Here is an 18,280-nt window from a genome sequence, read left to right as displayed (position 1 = left end):
GACACTGAGATTTTGTGACTTACCTCACTGGATGGATCCAGAACCAAAGTCAAGGTCTCTTATCTCCGAGAAGCATGTTCATCTGGCCATTCACATTGTTTAGAGGCACAAAGCATTGTAGCTTAGCCAAAATCCCTGTCCTCTTCTGAGAGATAAGAAGCAGGAACCCCAAGGTGACTCTGCTGATTCTGAACATTCCTTTGAAACGAGGCACGAGGGAGATATCCATGTAATGACCCTACATTTTACCTTCTAGAAAAATTTGGGAAATACTAATACAATTTCCTCAGGGTGAACAAGAAAAGTCTTCTCTGATTAGAGCTGCTGCTGTTCAACAGTGTTCACAGACTGAAATCTTGGACTCCAATCAGACAGAGCACTGTAGCTCACCTGTGAGCACCCAGATATGCAGTATGATCTGAGGAAGGCCCTCCTCTGGCCAACTTCAAGTTAACTTCTTCCCCTGCCAGCAAACCTCAAGTGTTTCATTTCTTGCAGCTGTTAGTTCTGTTGGTTTTTCTCAAAGACCTACTGAAGAAGGGCTGTTTATTTGGACCCAGGATCTTTCTCTGGGTGCTATGAGAGAGGTAGTAAAGGAGAGTTGGTCACAAGGCACCATAATCCAGATAGTGAACCAGGAAGAGAGTTCCCCAGCTTGACCATGAAGGGAGCAGTGGGAACAGCCAGGGGTTTGGATGCAAGGCTCCACCTGTGCTGGTATTACTCAACTAGTTGTTTGAAGACCACTAGTATTGGAATGTCTTGTGTCTTCAGTGGCTGGTAGGTTTGACATTTCGGCTCCAAGAGTTTTGGCATTCTTCAAATTCTCTGAGCCTCCATATACACTGTCCAGACATCATGTACCATGCCAGCATTCCTCAGGGCCTCTGTTAAGAGCCGACCTCATCCTTCTAGCAGGCTTCCCTCTGATCTCACAGCCCACACCAAAGAATCAGACACACTGAAAACAGGCACAAGATCTCTTCCAAGGAGATTTCTTATTGTTCTCAATAACAGGCTACAAAGCCTTTGCTCTTTTATGCGGCCAGACGTCTCTGACAACCATGGTGGCAAAAAATTGTTTTTGCACTGAGCTGCTGCCCTGGCAGAGTTCCATCCTACACCTCTCCGTGAAATATCAGCAAGCTCTTACATCACAAAGAATTACTTTGGGTTGCCTGGAAAGTTCAAATCCCCAGGCCTTATTAGCTGTTAGACTAAGGAGATGACAACACAGCATTCTGTTTGTCTCTATCTATAGGCGAGATCATGTTTAAAACATAGCAAAGAGCTGTTATTTGACATGCAATTCCTTAACTGCAGTAAGCTGTATGCCTATTTAATGCACTGTTTAGTCTCACATTGGCTAAAGCCACTTAAAGAAGCACTTGGCAAGCTCTGGCTTTTCATTCTTGGCATAGCTGCCCCTCTTACTTTTTCACTGAACCTTAAATACCAAGAAAAACCCTTCACTTTACATCTGGCATATTGCTTTATGGAATTGCCCAGAACTTTTGCACGTGGCCCTCTGCATTTGTCCGAAGGTAATTAAGGGCTCTGCAATATTTGATCAGCAGCAGCATGGACACAAAGAGAAATTGTGCAACCAGCAGCGACCACACAGTCTTTTAAATTAAAACCTTTTGCATTAACTGTTCAGGCGTTCTGTAGGGATAAGGATTTCCATGCCAAAAAAAAAAAAAAAAAAAAAAAGGCATGCTGAAGCACCCAAGAACCTGATTACTGATTAAATATACATCTTTCTAATATCCCCCTTAAAACTACCTAATTGTTCAAAGGAAGTAAAATTGAAGATTGCTACTAGCTTGGAAGCCCTTGAAAAATAATCTGGCCAAACACCAAGAACGAAACTCAGAAAGAAATGACATGTCTAAGGTCACAGAGCTAATTAGTGGCAGAAGGAAAAGACACTGTTGATTCTGTTTTCTGAACTGGGCCTTTCTCACTTACCTGGTAAATTTAAATGGCCAGGAGAGGTCTCCAATCAAACTGGTTCAAATGAACATAGAGCTTGGTGGCTCTTTTATTACATTAAACTCACCTGAGACTTAACACTTTTGTTCCCTTGCTGGAGAAATTTGCACAAACTGAAATGATTCTCTGCTGTTTCCTATACAGTACACAAAGCCTTCAGATGTGCTTCAGGCATTCCAAGTCCACTTAAGGTCACAATTTAGACTATTATTGTATATTATATTATTCTGACTCTTTGGTCAATCTCTCCAATGTCAACTTGGGTAGAAACGCTTTGGAATGACTTAGCAAAGCTGTGCTCCTGGAAAATCTGAAACAGGCTGACGAGTTCTTGGATCAGCTTTTTTTCTGGAGATTTCTCTGACGGCCCCAAGCCAAAAGAAATTTACACCTGATTTTTTTGCAGATTTCCAAGCAAACACTCTGTGAATCTCTCCGGACTTTCTTCTTTCATCCGTGGTCTTAATGAGGTACTAGAAAGGCTGTCGGAGGGGTCTTTTTAAACTTTGAAAATTTGTTATTCATAGTCAATTCTGTGAATATTGCTGGGAAGATGGTACTCCTGCCGTGCCATTTACCCTGATGAAATGGGTCTTTCATCAGAGGCAAGTGATTAAGAAAGTCTGCGCTGTGCCAACTCACTTGCAGCCAGCTCCTGCTTATCTCCAAAACTGGGGAAAGGAGCACCAAGAGTTACGATTCTGGATGAAAGTGACTTGGGGACACCATAGATTTCAGCCTCCTCACTCCTCCTTCCTCCCTGCCCCCAGCCTCAGCCCCTTTGTGAGATCCAGCAGCATGCTTTTAAATCCGACTTCACTCGCCCTCACCTCCCCCAGCAGTGCCACTGGCAGCGGGATTTCTCAACCTCTTCACTCGCCCTCACCTCCCCCGGCAGTGCCACTAGCAGTGGTATTTCTCAACCTCAGCACTATTGACATTTTAAGCCAGATAATTTTTTATGGGGGGAGAGGGGCTGTCCTGTGCATTATAGAAAGTTTAGCATGATACTAGGCTTCTACCCTCTACATGCCAGTAGTCCCATCCTTCTAGTCATGACAATCAAAAGTGTCTCCAGACATGGCCAAATGTCCTCTTGGGAGGGGACAAAATCACCCTTAGTTGAGAACTACTGAACTAGAGAAGTGTCCAGAAAAAAGGCAACTAGAGAGATGGGAAAGCCATGAATGAAAGTAACACACAAACTAATTATCAGTCACTAGTTAATCAGGAGTCTATTGTCCATGGCCCAGAATAAGCAAGGACAAGAGTCATTGTGGTTCTGAAAGATCTTTTCCAAAAGTGTAAAGCTCTCCCTATAGGCTATAGAAAAGGTATTTGCAGGGCCTCCCTTTTGTCTTGTTGCTATGAAACTCATTTATTTTAGTAACAGCAGGAGGGGAAGGCAGAAATGGTATAGAGCAAAACTGTGCACTTAGTTTGATTGTGACCACCTGGAGCAAGTGAAAAAGAAGCTGGTTATCTTTGACCTCAATATTTGTGGCCATTCCCTTCTTGGTCATATCATAAATAAGATCTCAATTCCTCACAAGTGAAAACACCTGGTTCAGAGGTAGTTTTTTCTACCACAATTTTTCTCCTCCTTTCTTATGTCTTTCCTATCTGAGTATCAGCACAGTCATTTTATTGCCCATAAATAGCCCCACCAGAAAGCAGAAAGAGGTCAATGAAGTATTATTTGGAAATCAGAAGTTCCACTTTTGGGCCTCACCCAGCTCTCTTAATAGTTCTATGACCTTGGAGAAGTCACTTAATATCCTTGGGTTTCATAGTCCCCATTAGTAAAATGGGAATAAAAATATTATACCTCAGAGTTGTTTTGAGGTTCAGCTACAGAAGTGTTTTGGAAACAATGGGCCATCCATATATGTCACTATTAATGAATTGAATTGAATACTTTGCGTTGTCCCTCTAATCATCACCCACAAATTTGTTCACTGGTTGGACTTCAACCATTCATGATGCTGAACCATTAATTCAATGGTTCTGCAATAATTATAATCAAGAAAAGATAACTTGGCAGTGTATCTTCTCAAGCTTATTAATTAAAAAGTAAAGCATGTTGGTATCTCCTACTCACATGTCACTTTGCATTTAAACCACCCAAGAGTTGATCAATGAATCTTCAGAATGCTCACTCAGTATTACTGTTTGTATCTTCATTGGAGGAAGCAGAAAAAAAGATGGAACCTATCACTTTACCACACTGAGCCTGCTTAAAGAGTTTGTCTCCACAAGGTGGTTATGTATTCACTGAGGTATCACATGTAGGCAAAAGATTTCCATTCTCCCAAGTCAGCTATTGGTTATTTCTGCTTAGCCTCAAGAAGCAGTGTTCAGCAGAGGGAATGTACTCACTAATCAGAAAAGTATCTTTGTGCTCTCAGGTTGCCCATCTAAACTGCTTCCTTATCACAGCCTGATTTAAGGGAATTGAATTTTTTTATTTCAGCATTACATTAATGAAATCAAACTTGTGAGTTTCATCACCATATGGACCAATGACCCTTAGATTCTTCTATCCCAGAGGCTTCACATCCAACAGCTCCCAATGACACAACATTTGACGTAGCAAGGACACTTTAGAATCACACACATACCAGTTACTGCTGCCATGGATTTTTATCCTCTCTATTTTGAGCTCTTTCAGAAAAACAGAGACTAAGTTTTAAAAGTTTTTTCTGTCCTCCGCAGCATCAGTCTTGGCCACTTAATAAAACTCCTTGACTTGATGTTGAAAAAGCCTTTCCAAAAGCTATTGCCTTCTACTAATCCCCAGAATATACCCCATGACTTTCCATTTGCTACTGCCACCATTGTGGGTCTGAGATTGAAGGTATAGAAGAAAAAAGTCTGTTTGAGGTATCACAACTTGGGGCCCCTTCACTGTTGCCCAAGGAGAATTTCTCCTAGATCCAGAGTAAGCCAACTATAGTCGACAGGTAGTTTTCAAGGGTATCAATAGGAGCCTTCACAAATAGATTCCACCTATGCAAATGGTTTTGAGAACGGAATCTCGACTCAATTCCTCTCTCTTATTTCATCTGAGGTATTCACACTAAAAGGAGCAGTGGTAGTCAAGGGAAGGTAGGTAACAAAGTACATCCCTGACAAATTATCCCCAAGGTAGGCACAACAGCTGGAGCATCAGCCCTCAGAGAACACTACAAGTAATTTCTATTTGCCAATTGAAGAATTGATGAGCTAGAAAGAACCATATAGAGCAATATGGTCTTCTGCTCTCACTTCCCAGATGAGGGATGCAAGATCCAGAAAAAATATGATGTGCATGAGGTTGCAGAGCATGCTGGTGGGGAAGCCAGGACTGCAATTCAGTCACTTCGCTCTTACTCTAGAGCTCTTTGCACAGCTGGACACTTGAAACTTAACCTTGATAAATTCATGTGCAGGTAGCACTGGCGATCGTAGTCCTTAAACTCAGAGTGAACTGCTATGTCATACTCTTCCAGTGTAACGCATCAGAATAGTCTTTGAAAATTCAAGCCTTTACTCATTCATAAACACTTTATTCTAATTTCTACTACCCATTGAATAACATCAAGTCTCTATCTCAAGTCTGATCAACTTGACTGTAGGTCTGCGGATCTTCATAGACCCCAGTAGTCTGATGGAGACAAATAAATAAATAAATAGCTAATTCCTTTCTGGGAATCATTTTAATTTGAAGTCATGTCAGCTGGTTGACTAATTTATGCATTTCGTATTGCTTCTTAACTCAGAAGCTACCCCAAACAAAAGGTATTGTTGATGCATTATTTCTGTCCCCACACATTCCTGACTTGCTAGTCTTCCATGAAGGTCTTCCATGAAGAAGCTTAAATTTTCCTACGTATTTTGAGTTTTATGTTTCTTTCCATTAAAGTTTCCAGCCGTTCATAGACATATTTAGTTTGGCAGAAGGTAGTGGTGACTCATGGAATGAAGAAATTTGAAAGCAAAGCTACTGAAAATGGATCTAATTTCTTTTTTGGGTAATTTGGGAGTGAGTGATTGATAATTTGTCTAATTTTTCCTGGTTTCATCATCTGCCATACTGCCAAATATTTGTTCCATATGGATGCTTTGTGATTCCTGAAACATATAACAAATTTCAGCTGCAACTATATCTAATATGGTCAAAGGGTAAGACTATTGTTGGCTCATTTTCTCATTGTTTTTGGCTGGGCACCCTCAATCAATGGCTATTGAGTGAAAAAACAGGATCATATTGAAACCATTTTCAGCATGTTCCTTTCTATGGATCCAACCATTTCACTGTGAGTTTGTCAAGCACAGCAAATGTTCCCTATTAAAGGGGTGATTATGTTTTCGGCATAGACGAGACTGCCAGTTAATTGCATTCACCTTACAATTTCACTCTCTCAATTTGGTGTAGAGATGTTTTTGGCTCTCCAAAGATTCCTTCTTTTCTGCTGATTCTTGCCTCCCACTATGGAACAGATATTTGAGGATAGATTCTGAGAAGACCAATGACACACTCATACAACAGGCATCATTTCAGGCTTACCTTAAGATAGACAGTCTGTGGGCCCTGAGTCATACGAATCATAAGACTTGTAAAAGGTATTAGTGCCACAAATCTGGCTGGCATTTCTGTAGATTACTAGTGCTTTGCATGCAATTATGGAAATCTCCCTTACCAGAGAAGCCAGACGAGGGTTCAGCAATATTGCAACAAAAACACCATGATGTACAAGCTAAAGACACACTAGAACTTAATTCTGGCTGGTTCTGATGTGTCTTAAAGTCTCTGATCTCTTAGTGTCTTAAAGTCATTCAGCAGCTGATTGGTTTCAATCGATGTAAATAATTTGGATGCCCTGCCCAATAAAAAAACAGCAATAATAAAGAGCAGAAGAGTCTATCTCTTCAAAGAAACCAGACTTTATTGAAGGACATGGAAAGTGTTTTGTGGCAAGAAACAATCTCTTGTTTATAAGGGAAAATTTCATTTGATTAACAAATATTCTAAGGGGGACACATCAATGTCCCATAGTAAAAATATAGTTTAGTGTATGAAGACAGATTAGAGCGTTACTACTCAAAGCACCCTGAAAGCTTGTTAGAAATGCAGAATCAAGGACCCTACTCCCAACTAATTAAAACAAAATCTGCATTTTAACTAGATACCCAGGGGATTTGTATACACATTAAGTTTTGTGATGCCCTGATCTAGGGAATCCCAGGAACTAACTTGGTGACTCTCCTGTGTTAAGAGAGAGAACACAAAATAGTTAGAGCTGAACTTTCTCTGAAGATTTGAAAAACGTTGTTGGGGCCAAACCTGCTTCTGGTCGTTAACAAAATATATGCTGATTCAATTGTATCAAGTCTCCATTCTCTCAAGTTGGTGGAGCCTTTCCTCAGAGGAAGTATAGAACTGCTCTAAGGATAACCCCATGGCCTGACCTTCTGTGAACTGGAAATTGGAACTCCTAATTGCTGTGGCTGCAATTTCCAAACCCATCACTGGGGCCAGGAACTGAGATCCAGTTCTTAAGATCTTGCCAGTTTCTTTTTCAATAGTTACATTTTTCAAGAACAGCCAAGCAAGAGTCCTTAAAAAAAAAAAAAAAAATTTCTAATTGCATTGAGTGGACAAATGTGTGTTTTACTCATATCAAATTGCTTCCTTTGTCATGCTCAGCCAGGTTCTAATACTATTCTCGTGACTATGACTTGATTAGTTCCATTAGAGTCCCCACAGGGATTTAAGAGAAAAGTGGGTTTCTGTCACCTATTGAAAGGTGCAGGGTAAACTTTAAAACTGCTTTCCAAAGAGACCGCTGTCTCCCCAGTTGAAAGCCTTCAGTAGACCCATTCTGGAACTTGGCAGGTTCCCCAGCCTGAGTTCATTATTGATGGTCTAGGTATCCAAAGGATGTGGCTTCTTCAAAAAGACTTTATCCCACAGCAGGCAGGTAAAAGTGTAAGAGGGCCAGTTTGTAAGTTCTGTTTCTTGAATGATGCTGGGAAAAGGGAGGGCTCTGAATTGGGGCATTAGGAAATCTAGGATTTACTCAGAGCTCTACTACTGAATATCTTGGTAAATTTGGTGACTAGTCCCATAGGTCTCAAAATCTGTTTCCATTGGAACACTGATATTAAGATGATCCTTGGTTCATTTCTTTCTGAAATGGGATCATTGTGATCTCTTTTCACAACTTTCCAAGGGAAAGAAATAAGTCATAGGTTTATGTGTTTTCACATATATTGTTTTTAACTTTAAGTACCTGCCACCTCTTAATTGTATTCAACTCTAGGATAAGGTGGTATTGCACTCAGCTCACAATTATATGTTTAATTTGTTTAGAGTAAATCCACAGCATTTTAGTACAACAATATTCCTGACTCCTTGGCACTGTACCCGTTGAAAGAATGTTGACAAGATAATTTTTAAGACCTTTTCCAGAACTAACATTTACTATTGTTTTGTGGAAATCTCTAAAATCCTTTAAGAAATCCGACTGGATATGGAGCTTGTTGTATGTTTCTTTATTGGCATTCTTCTTTCATTACTTTTGCTCAGTGCTTTAGTAAAATTATAGCACTAACCAGTTTAGTTCTGGCATCATCAGCTGAGCACCTGCTCTGTGCTAAGCAATACCCAAGGGAGAATGAAGCCATGCCTTCAAAGAGGTTTTCCAATAGTGTATGAGGACCCATTAAATATCAATCACACAACCCCAAGCTTGAGAATATACAAATATTTCTGCCCTATGTTATTCCAGGGCACACCATTCATTGACTGCATTCTAGTTAGCAAAACACTAATGATGAAAGGAATGAGTCAAACACAGCCCCTACCCTCATGGAGTTAATACTCTGGAGCAGATGTCATAAAATGGTACCAGACCCTACTCCCACGCTACTGAATCTAGCCCAGAGACATGTTTTGTTTAGTCGACTCACTATATATTTTTTTTAATTTTGGTATTATAAAAATCAAGAGATTTTAAACAAAAACAAAGATGAACAGCTTCTTTTGAAAAAGACAGGTGATCTAGCATTGCTGGCTGGCATTGCTGAGTGGCAGCTACTGGCTGGAGCCTTTTAGGTGAGGCATGTGCCCCTCCAGCTCCCCACAGTGCCTTACAGGCTTGCTTTATTCATCTATATACCCATCTTCCCTTAGCATGGCCTTGACCCATGCCACCCCTGCCCCAGATATGCAAGATCTCTTTGGATATTAACCATACACCTTTCTGTTGTATTCAATTCAACACTCATTTATTGCCTTTATACTATTACCCAGGCACTAGGCTAGCCACTGCTGATTCAGATGAATAAGACACAGACCTTTAAGGAACTCTGCACCTCTCCTCAAACATAGCAAGGGTGCAGCTCAGGTAGAACGTAAACGACGATCAAGTCCTTCTGGTGAAGGAAGAACTCAAATCCAAAAAACTGAACATTCAATAATTTAGAGATCATCAAAAGGATATTTCTTCAAGAGCATGTGGAGTTTTTGGCCAGTGACCTTTAAAGCAAGAAAGGCCAGATTCCCAGCCAACGCAATGGACAAGTTATGCAATCACTCAGAGTGTTTAGGACAGTGGAGACCATCAAACTCAACTCTTCAGACAAAACGAGTTGTAGCATTGTAGTTTGTTTTGCACCAAGATCCAGAACAGCTGTTACCAATTCACTGGAAGATTACACATGTGTCCCTTCTTCCATTCCCATCACTATTTAGGTCCTCCTCATCACTCACCAAAACTATTGCAACAGCCTGCTCAATGATCACTCTGTGTCCAACACTGCTTGACACCGGCCATCCCACCCAGGAGATTAATCTTTCTAAAGCATAGTTCTAATCACTTTATCCTTTTTCTAAACAATTTCCAGTGACCATCCGTGGCTAAGTAAATTGAATCCAAACTCCCCAATTTGACAGTAAGGCATTTTATATAAGGCCTCTAACTCACTTTCCAGTTGTATTTCCTAATGTTTCCCTACAACAAAGCTCACAAACTGGCAGTCTGTAAGTTGTATCCAATTTTCAGAAGTGTTTTGTTTGGCTAATACGGTGTTTTTATAAAACTTTGAATTATCTGTCAATATTTACTAAACGACTCTTCCTCTAGATTGTCACATGCTTTCTGCTTTACCCAAATCCTCACCACTCTCTATTACCTTACTCTGGCTCGCTTCACTCCTTTCTATGACTTGCTTGGTCCTGATGGGCATTTGAGTTACAAATGCTGCCTACATGCTCCAACATCCAACCTAGATGACTTACTACCATGTGTTTTATTTCCCTGGACTTTCCTTCTGTTCTTCTCTCAAACTTCACCTCCTCTGTAAAATCTTCTACGAGATGTCAACTCTCTTTCCTCTGAACAGCAATAGCATTACTCTTACAATACTTATAATCTAGCCTATATTGTGTTTTTTTGGTGAGAGTTCATGCTTTATACCATCTGGTTGACTATAAGCTCCTCGAAGGTGAGGGCTGCTTTATTATCTCTGTAAGATCCCACATACTCCCTTATACAGTCAATGTCCACATGGAATTAATTAAGTCATCCATTTTTCTTTGGCCTTCCAGGCCTAGATTAACTGTGTGTGCTCATAACAAGGCAGTAACTTATTTGAAATGCAGACATGGCTGAGTCGGAAGGCCCCCGTGGAGTTTTAGGCATTTTCAAGTAGGGAGTGAGAAATGCTGTATCTAGAGGAAACTACTGAGGGAATTTAGGTAAACAGAACATGATCCTTTTTGTTGGAAGCTAGCTGTGATCTTCAGATTAAATCTCTTTTGCATGTCTCACAAGGAGAATCGGCAAACCCTTTAGTATGCTCAACTTGTGTCAGAATTACAGGAGTCAATCCATTCCTGGGGCCCCAGCCAGCACTAGGTAGAGCACAAACACCCTGCAAAAAATGAAACAGAAAGCGCTCTGCACACTGCATTCAGAAGTGTCCATTTCTAAAGTTATTGAATGCCCAGAAAGGAGCTCTCATTCCTGTTTGCCCTGGCAGAAGGGCTGTCAACAAGTTACAAGGTTATAAAGTCAAAACTCACTGGCTCCAGAAATGGATCCAACTTAATAGATTTTGACCAAAATGACCAGTTATAAAATATGGACTAAAAAGAAGCAAGTCACTCTTCTAAAATGTAATTCAATTCAGCAATGTTTTATGGATTCTTATGTACCAGGATAGTGCCGGAAATCAGGAGAAAGCTAAACTAATAAAGCCAGTGGAGACAACTAATACTAATAAACACCTATGATGTTCTCAAAATGTGACATAAAAGCCTGCCTTAAGGTTACCTTCAATCTGGTTAAGAATGCAACCCTGACCCATATGTAGGAATTCTCATCAAAGTAAACTGATGGCATTAAAATATATCATAATATATAAAAATGGCATTCTTTTTTTCTATCCTTTCTGGACATGGAAGATCTCAAAACATGTTTATTGAATTTCCAAAAGAATACCAAGAATTTTCATTCTTCTTTCCTATTTACAGTCTTGTGAGGTTTTCAGTTGATGTTTAAAAGTAAGGCGGAATTTGTCACCTTCATGCACCTTCTGTCTCCCTGGGTCATTGACCTAGGCAGAGGTATGGATGTGCTCTGTCACCTGAGAGAGGCCAGAAATACTGTGTGAACAGGCTGCTTTGACTTTGACTTGATGGAAAGCTCATGAAAGAATCCCTCCTTTTCTGAAGTTGCCAGGCCAATCTGTCCACCTCAAGTTCAAGGACACATCCAAATCCTACCTGGAGTCATGAGCTTCCCCTCCCATCTAACCTTCTGTATCCTCAGTCCAGATGGGAACCAATGCAGACAACATGAGCATCATTGGTTCATTTTCTTTCAGCACAAGAGTTCCTCAAAACAGAGATTTTTCCAAATTAAACAGAAATCCAACTGTGAGTGTCAGGGTATATTTGATTAACATTTATTTTGTCACCAAAGAGACAATGTTAGGAATCAGAAGGAGCTCTGAATATGAGGTGAGGAGACCTGAACATCCTAAGGAGAATCGGCTTTGCTGGTTATAAGCTGGGTGCCTTTGGGCAATTCTCTTGCTTGTAAAATGAATACAGTCAGCCCTGCCCTGCCTCTCAAATGGGGTCTTTGTGACTATCAGGTGAGATAATACCTGTGGAGTCCTCACAAAATTCCAGGGAATCAAGGTCAACTACAGGTTTCTGGAGATAATTTGAATGAGGTGCTGTTCAAATTGAAGGAGTGCTAGGCCACGGTATATTCTGAAGTTGCAAGTGGGTTAGCCAAGATGACATTCATGCATCTTCCTCTAGAGATTGGAGACTGCCATTCCTTTTTGGGTCGTGTATGCATTCTGTGGACTGGAATTACAAGGGCAAAAGTAGGAGTGGCTGTATTATTGGTCAGTGCTTCTCGCATTCCACCATCCCATGAGTAGGGATAAGAGGTTAATTAAATACATCTCTCGGGCAACAGAAATGATCAAGGCTGTCCCCGGAACACAGTTGCTTCAAAAAGTAGGCTTTTGTTTCAGGGAAAATCTCCCACAGAGAAACATGGAACACCAAAGAGAACTATAAATAGGACTATCATTTATGTCAATTATAAATAGATTTGTTCCCTTTTGATTAGAAGATTAATGCTAGCTGAAAGCCTGCAGTTGAACAAAAATGAGGGAAAAACTCCTGACAAAATATTATTACATGCTAACAGTTAGATTTGATACCTTTTCCTTCCTGAGGTATTTTCTCTGATTTTCCCTAAATGAAGACTTTCTTCTCATTTGAGTTTAAAATTCAGTTTTTAGCCTTTGAGTTACATTTGTTCATGCTTCGTCACCTCCTCAGAATCTCTTCTTACCTTCTAGATTAGAACACACACACACACACCTTTCTTTAAATGGAAATATTGAATAAACTGAATATCAATGTTAAGAATTCCACAGGGGCAAAATTTTCTCCTCAGGCGCTCTCAAGATGGTCACAATGCCCTATTACAAGAGTTCTCCTTTTCACGAAGGAGATTCTTTACTAAAATACGATATACGTGCGAATCCTTAGCAAAAACTTAACAGCAAACATCGTGACCAAAAGGATGAAGTTAACAGTCAGTAGAGAAGGCCACATCCCATAGGCTGTTGCTACTGAGCACTTGTCAGATAGGCTGCCATTTTCCTTTCATTCTGGAGGGAGCATTTTCCAGAGGGTTCCCAACTCTTTATGTCTAGTTAGCCAACTCCTTGTCCTCTGCTTGCGTTCATGACTCATCTCTTCCCAGGGCCAGGGAGAGAAATGGCAGCTTCCCATCCAAGCTGTCTGCTAGGTTCATCCTGGGACGAGGTTTGCGGATGGAACAGCAGGGTGCCTCCGTCCTGTACCAGGCACAATGGAATGCAATGGAATGCATGTCTCCCACCCGCAAGGATGAGGGGATGAAAAATCTAACTTGAGCCTACTCACCTTGCCTCATGGAGGCTCTTGATTTCAGCCACCCCAGATTCAGCATTCAGAAAGAGGCTGTAGGTAGAGGAAATTGCGAGGAGAGCAGATGCCATGAGCAGAGACCCTTCTGGGAAATTCCTCCCACACTTTAAATGCCCTATTCTGGTTTCACTGTAGGGTATTTTAAAACAAACTTAGCTTGTTGACTGGAAATTCACTGCCTCACTCGAGATTCAGGGGAGATTTCTGGAAAAACACTAATCAGGGATTTGGAAAGCATGGGTCCCAACACATAAAGAAATATACTGAATATTTTTAAAGATATAAAATTCTTAGAACCGTTGGACAGGTTTCTGTGTGTGACCGCTCTCTTCCAAATGGCATTGCTCAACAGCCCAGCTCCCATCAGAAGGCTGACATCATGCTGTTGTGCAACTCACAGCCATTGCAATGTCACTTTGCTAACTGCACTTGCTGTGCATTCAACTACTGAGAAGCTGAGTGGCTTTAGGTTTTGAGTCAGAAGTTCTGAGCAGGAGGATCATTCCCGTGAAACCTGAGCCCTTGGTTCTTCTAAAAAGTCAAAATACATTTGGATCTTGCAAATCGAGAATGTCAGAGCCAATATTTTTCTCTTTAATCAAAACCCAGGAATGGCACAGTGGGTGGCTGGGGCCATGTCCTCCCTTCCTCTCATTCCCTTCCCCCACACACCCAGCCAAGACTCTCCCGGCTTCAGAGAGCTGAATGGAAAAGGAGCTCTGAGCCTTGTGTGTTCAGTCCTAAACCTCTCTGCCAAGCACTGCATGATGGTGGACTCAGACACAGTGGGATGTGGAAAATGAGCCTGAGATCATCAATTTGTTCCCAGACTGATAGGTAAACAGAAAATAGGAAAGGCTTCTTCCCACTCATCTTTGCATTCCCGGTCCAATATTTGGGGTTCTGTCCAATAGCCAGACTCTACATCCAATGTTGGCCTCTGACTCAGTTGACCCATTGATGGGGAATTTTCCATCCAGTTGGATCATTCCTCTGGCTCAATCTATGAAACAATTTTCAAAATTGAGGAGATGAGATCCTTTTCCATTCTTAAATAGGCTGGCCCAGCTTTATCTTGTTCCTTCTATGTTGCTGTCATCTTTCAGGGTAACCTGGGCATAGCAGAAAGATGAATCTGCCCTTCTCCCTGGTTCATGCACTCCCCTCTAGTGAGAAGGAAGGGAAACCGCAGATCTCAAGAATCACACCAGTGGGTTGGTAATAGCCTTGATTAGTGTTTCAGAAAGGGAGCTACCAAACACTTGCCACAATGCATATGAAATGGAATGAGGGTCCTCACATTTGTCTGGAAGTCACATCTGGTATTTAAGACAGGTCTTGAATAGATAGGATTTTGATAGATAGAGAAATTCTGGGCTGAGAAACCAACTTAGTGGAAAACCACATAGACAGCAGAGTATCAGACATGTTTGCAGGTGCATGAGCCATGTGGCCAGTTATTTCGGTAATATGCTAGTGGACAGTAGCGCAAGACAAGCCCAAAAAGATAGGTTAGAGCAACATTTATATTAAAGAATAATACTAGCTAGCACTTTCTGAGCACTTATTGTATGCATGGTACTGTTCAAGGCACTGATATGTACTAACTCTTTTAATCTTCACAACAAACCTGTGAAGTGGGTACTATGATTATCTTCACTTTACAAGTGAGACCACTGAGGCACTGAGAAACACATAACGTGCCTAAAGGCACATAGCTTCTAAGTGGGACAAAACCAGGATTTAACTCAGGCAGCCGACCTTAGCACCCACAGTACCTGGTAGCCTTTAGCATACTGCCCGTAGCATGCCTTTTTTCTTTGCTTTTTTGTCCATCTCCTCTTCCCTAGCTGGGGAAATACTGGGTAATCTCTAAGGCCAAGTTCATATATTCCTTCCTTAGTAAGGCCTCTTCCAACTCCATCGCCAAGAATTTATCTTTCTCTACTCCAGCCTCCTCTGTATTTGTACCTATAGTAATTTTTCCAATCTTACTTATATTAGAGTTAAGTATATGTTCATTTGTGAATATCTTCAGGCCAGAATTGACATCATATTCCCCTTTATATCCTCTGATTCTCGGAAAGTGTTTTGCATGTATCAAGTGCTCAATTTACATTGCCTGAATTGAATTGAATATCAGAGTCCACTGGTTGAGGCCCGAAGAAATGTCCCCTAATCCCACCACCCCATTTAAGATCATCTTTCCAAATTCAAACCAAAAAGCTAAGACATCTTGAGCCCCACAGGGAACTCTCTCACTCCTGAAAACCTAGAAGCCATAAAAAAAAAATGTTTGGGAAAACATAGTGTGGACAATCCCAGGCCACAGACCAAGAACACCATTCCAGGTTTAGCCCTGCTTGGCTGCAAAAGAATGCTAATGGTAACAGTGCTTCTAAAGGCAAAAACACGGCCACATGTGGATGGAGTATCTCACCAAGGGCTGTGGGGTTCCAGGATTTCTGAGAACGCTCCCTTTATCCTAATAAAGTTCTCAGCTTCTCGACCCCCAAATCCCAACTCCCTGTGGGAGACTCAAAAACACCCAATTTAATTAAAACCTCTTTTTTTCACATTGAAGTCACAAGTTTTCACAGGGTGCAACGTGTTGTTCAACCCAGCAATTTTCAGGCTAGACTGCTCAGCAAGGCAGGTGCTGTTTTCTTTTTAGGGCCCATGTCCTTAAATTGCTTTCTGCTTAGATATCTCCGAGGGCCAAATTGCTCTGGCAGATCCAGCCCAAGCTCTCCCTCTTTCACCCAGCTCTTTTCTGGCCTGGAAGATTTCTTTCTTCCATGGATGAGGTTAGCCAACAGGAAGAGAATGTCTTATCCTTTTTAAAAAGTATACACTTAATGTTTATCGTTCATTACCTCCAAGCTCGGAGAGTCAATAACAACAGTAAGCACAGCACTATGCCTTCTGGAAGAATGTCAAACACGCATGTGGAATGGCCTATAATTATCTAATTGGCAAGACCAACGTCACACAGATTGAGAATTATAGACCTGCAAAGTTGAGTTCTAAAATGTGATCGGTAAGTGCCCAGATATTTACTGAGCATCTATTATATGCCACACTCTGTAGCAGGTGTTGGAGATAAAGTGCTCAACCAAACTGACAGGCTTCCTGCCTTAGGTGTTTAGAGTTTAGCCAGAAAGATACAGATGACCAGTGCTAAAGGAGAAAAAAGAATGGTGAGACCCTTGTTTCCTGGAATCATCTGGGAGGAGAACCATATAGTACATTCCCCAAGTTTTCTTTCCTTCCCCACTGTTGGAACATCTAACCAATCTCCCATCTTCTTCTTTTCACTTTTTCTTCTTCTTACTGCCCTCTACAGCATGCATTGTTGCACACCCACTGTTACAGCCACTGGTTGTAGATTTCTTGTGGCAAGGAAGACTCTCTGTTAGGTTCAATTTGGGCTCTTGGTCTTCCTCTTCTTTCCAGCCAACCAAGGGAGGCAACTTAAATGGTGTGACTTATTGGCTTCCATCTGGGGTTAGACTCATTGTTCTCTGTTTTCCTACACATATCAGGACATCCCAGGTACACTGGAGTCTCTTGTGCTGAGAAGGTCCATAATTCCTGAGGTGTTAAGAAAAGGAAACCATAAAATGTCCATGGACCTATATCTTGGCACCTTGATCTCAAGCTTCTGGAAGCACTGGCTTCATGGAAATTTATTACCCACTCTGTGTAAGCCAACAAAATAGAGAATGGTAAAAAAAATATTAGGTAGTTCTCAAATTACTTGAGAAATACTCAAATGCTCTGTGGAGGGGAGAATCATGGTCTCCTATCCTTGAAATCAAGTCCACAAGGAAGTCACAGATTTTAATACAACTTCATTGATGAGCTCAATCTTGATCTAGAAGCCAACTAGTCTACCTACAAGAGTTCTGGGAATAGACTAGCTAGACTAGTTGTGGGGAACCATTGATGAAATTCCAGATATGAAACTGCGACTCGCTTGATATGGTATTAGAATGTACATTTTGACGTTTGCTTATTTTCTCACCAGTAGCCTTTCTGATTTCCCAAAATCTTTTTCCTTGCTCTCTTCCTACACTATCAGACTAAGCTTCTATAATAAGATCATCTGAAGCCTCTTTCAAGGCTGAACCTCTGTATCTCTAGCTCCCAAATCCTGCAATTAACAGAGGTTTAGGAGAAATGACCCAAGACCCTTCTTCTGAAAACCTACCCAAGGTGTTATTGGAGTCTTATTAGAATTGGAAAGAATGAATCAAAATTAGATGCATTGATACATGGACAGAATATTGATAAACAGTAGGTAGATCTTGAGAAAATGAAATTTAAAATAGCAAGAGAACTTGTTCAAGTGCATGAAATGAGTTTGAAAGAAAGAATACACAAATGTGTCCTTTATCTGTATTTGCCAATATAGAGTATTAATCATAATCTCCAATTAAATGGTGCATGGCCTTGAAACAGGGGGTGAAAAGAGATTGAGAAGTCCAGAAAAGCAGGATTTTATCAGGTCTATTTTAGTCCTAGAGCTATCAGGAGTCCATTTTTCTCTAAGTGGAGCACTGCCTGGTGGCTGTGTTTCCGTTCATGGCAGAAAGCTTGCTGGGGCCATCAGAGCAAGAGAGACCTCACAAAGAAAGGCAGAAAGCAGCGCCAAGAGGCAAATACGGTTCCTGTCACAGCCAAAATAATTCACTTAGCTCTTTGTGCTACTCTCTTACTCTTTGTAATGGAGTGATCTCTAGGAGACCTGTATATAAGTAAGGAGATTTTTGGCTTTCAGCAGCAAATGACTGA

At 41.1% G+C, this 18,280-nt stretch overlaps 1 protein-coding gene and 1 long non-coding RNA gene across 7 annotated transcripts in view; one reads left to right on the top strand and one right to left on the bottom strand.

Annotated features, from left to right (window-relative positions):
• IGF1 (insulin like growth factor 1) overlaps positions 1 to 18,280 on the top strand; it is a 69,969-nt gene that overhangs the window by 11,556 nt on the left and 40,133 nt on the right. The gene's annotated exons all lie outside the window — the stretch shown is intronic.
• The window catches only part of LOC139080268 (uncharacterized), a 47,596-nt gene that overhangs the window by 4,211 nt on the left and 25,105 nt on the right, over positions 1 to 18,280 (bottom strand). Inside the window, exon 3 of the long non-coding RNA XR_011534619.1 lies at positions 24 to 2,666. This is a non-coding gene — a long non-coding RNA (uncharacterized lncRNA). The remainder of the gene's footprint in view (positions 1 to 23; positions 2,667 to 18,280) is intronic.

This window comes from Equus przewalskii, chromosome 29, assembly GCF_037783145.1.
Source record: "Equus przewalskii isolate Varuska chromosome 29, EquPr2, whole genome shotgun sequence".
Lineage (NCBI taxonomy): Eukaryota > Metazoa > Chordata > Mammalia > Perissodactyla > Equidae > Equus > Equus przewalskii.
The sequence above is the reverse complement of the archived record's forward strand: the minus strand, read 5'-3'. Positions and strand labels throughout refer to the sequence as shown.